Here is a 2719-nt window from a genome sequence, read left to right as displayed (position 1 = left end):
CATTTTGACCCATGAGGAAGTACACTATGCTCCAAAAGAACCACTTGGATTTTCTAATTTATACAAGCAGAAATCCTGTGGAAACGTATTTGGAAGTGGATACTATAGATATGGGATAATGGTAGAGGAAAAATAAAGTTGGATCATGTCAAATTTATTGATATGGGCTCATGAAGCAGAGATTCTGCCTTTAAAATTGAAGCTTGGGTGGTTAGAAAGAGCTTTAACTGTTGGTTGGTTGGTTGGCTGAAACATGGACCAAAAGATAGCCCACCACCAGTAAATTGGAAATAATCAATGGTTTAATGAAGGGATTCAGAGGCATAGGTAGATCGGGATGTTAGAGTAGATTTGTCATTTAAAACCTACTCACACACTGAGAGTCCAGAGGGCATAACTTTCTCTGATACTTTAAGAAATATATCTGTGAGGGGAGCCCCAACATCCTTGAAGAATTTTGTGATCACTCTTCTCTGTAAGCCAGACCTTATATTGAGAACCATAGCCACCCAATTGGAAAACATAAATGTGACTGAGGTAATTGGATAGGGGTATTAGGGGCCAAGTGGTGGCACTCAACTGCCAAAGGCAAGGTGGAAGTGACTACTGTAATGAACAGCAGTCAAAGCAGCAATCAGAATAGTCTGATGCATTGGTTAGCTAATCATGATGTTCCTAAAAGTGAAATAGATAAGAAGCCTACTAAATTTTTACTTGGTCTATATAAGCAGAAAAGTTCTAAGTAAGTAAGCAAAAGTATAACTTGGATCAAAAACAGAGAATCACAGGCCCTCAATGAACTCCCATAACGAACCAATTAATATACCAGAACCTCTTGAATTAAAGGGAGACTGGGTGCCCTTAAAGGAAGGACACCAATACACTACCAAAATTTTATATTGTTAATATTTCCCAAAGGGACTTCCCAAAAGGGACATATTATCTTTTACCAGGGAAATTGTACATCGAGGTAAAGGAAATAATCAGATGTTTTGGGGACTACTGGACACTGGCTCTGAACTGACACTGATTCCAGGAAACCCAAAACATCACTGTGGCCCTCCAATCAGAGTAGGGGCTAATGAAGGTCAGGTGAGCAATGGAGTTTTAGTTCATATCTGTCTAACAATGGGCCCAGTGTGTTCCTGAACTCATCCCCTGATTAATTCCCCAGTTCCAGAATGCATTATTAGAATAGACATACTTAGCAGTTGGCAGAATCCCCACATAGGTTTCCTAATTTGTGGAATGAGGAATATAAAGGTGGAAAGGCTAAGTGGAAGCCATTAGAATTACCTCTGAGCAACTAGTAAATTAAGAGGAATACTTGTGCTCACTTTGGCGGCACATATACTAGAATTGGAGTGATACAGAGAACATTAGCATGGCCCCTGTGCAAAGATGACATGCAGATTCGTGAAGCATTCCATATTAAAATAATAATAATAAAAAGAGGAATACTGCATTCTTGGAAGGACTGCAAAGATTAGTGCCATTGTCAAGGACTTAACATGTGCAGGAGTAGTGATTCCTAGTACATGCCCATTCAACTCTCCTATCTGGCCTGTGCAGAAGACAGATCTTGAAGAATGTTAGTGGATTATCATAAGCTTAAGCAGGTGGTGACTCCAATTGAAGCTCCTGTAACAGATGTGGTTTCATTGTTTGAGCAAGTTAACATAATTCTTGATAGTTGGTGTGTATCTATTGATCTAATAAATGATTTTTTCCTCCAATCTTGTCCATATGGTCCTCCAGAAGTAGTTTGCTTTCAACTAGTAAGGCCAGCAATACACCTTCATTGTCCTACCTGAAACGGTATGACAACTATCCATCCCTATGTCATAATTTTGTTCACAGGGAACTTGTTCATCTTTTCCGTCCACAAAATATCACACTAATCCATTACATTGATGACATTATGCTGATTGGACCCAGTGATCAAGAAGTAGCAACTTCTCTATATTCATTAGTAAGACTTTTGCATGTTAGAGGGTGAGAAATAAATACAACTAAAATTAAGGGGCCTTCTACCTCAGTGAAATTTCTAGGGGTCAAGTCAATATATTCCTTCTAACATGAATTGCTTAACATGAATTGTTGCATCTGAACCTTCTACAACCAAAAAAGAAGTCATGGGACTTTTTGGCCTCTATAATCACATGAGATAATTCTTACAATGAATGAAGGAATGAATGAATGAATCTTATTGGTTTTGTTTCTCTGGATAACGCTGACTATACACCAATACATCTGAATTCACATGGTGCATATGCACCCCTCTAACATTTTAATGATATTTATCACATTCCTTTTACGTTGTTTTGTACAGTTTTATACACACCTTATTAGTCTGAAGGCTACTTGAAAGATAAAAGACTATGTGTTATTCATCATGATATTCCAACATACCCTCTAGAAAAATGTCTTGCACATTTTGTTTCATTTTATGAATAAATGAAAGATAAAGTAACCAAGTACTAATCAAAGTAACTACAGCAGAAAGCCTGATTTCTGAGAAACACATATGTATGTAGCTTTCTTTGGGAATAATTTAGAAGATGTCTTTAAAAACGAGCCTATATTCTTTATGTTATGAATACTTAATGAAGGGTGGATGTGGAAAATAAGTGAAGGAAAGAAAACATGAATTCTTTTCATTTTCAAAAGCCCTGAATATGGTTTAAGAAGTCATGAGTAAATCCAGAAACAGAATTAA

General features: G+C 37.1%; 1 non-coding gene across 1 annotated transcript; it reads left to right on the top strand.

Moving 5' to 3' along the window:
* The first annotated feature begins 1329 nt into the window (after positions 1–1329).
* On the top strand, positions 1330–1436 carry LOC132514222 (U6 spliceosomal RNA). The gene has a single exon (XR_009538706.1). It is a non-coding gene; the product is annotated as a U6 spliceosomal RNA (small nuclear RNA).
* Positions 1437–2719: the final 1283 nt, after the last annotated feature.

The sequence above is a fragment of the Lagenorhynchus albirostris genome, chromosome X (genome assembly GCF_949774975.1).
Source record: "Lagenorhynchus albirostris chromosome X, mLagAlb1.1, whole genome shotgun sequence".
Taxonomy (NCBI): domain Eukaryota; kingdom Metazoa; phylum Chordata; class Mammalia; order Artiodactyla; family Delphinidae; genus Lagenorhynchus; species Lagenorhynchus albirostris.
This window is presented reverse-complemented; position numbering and strand designations above follow the sequence as displayed.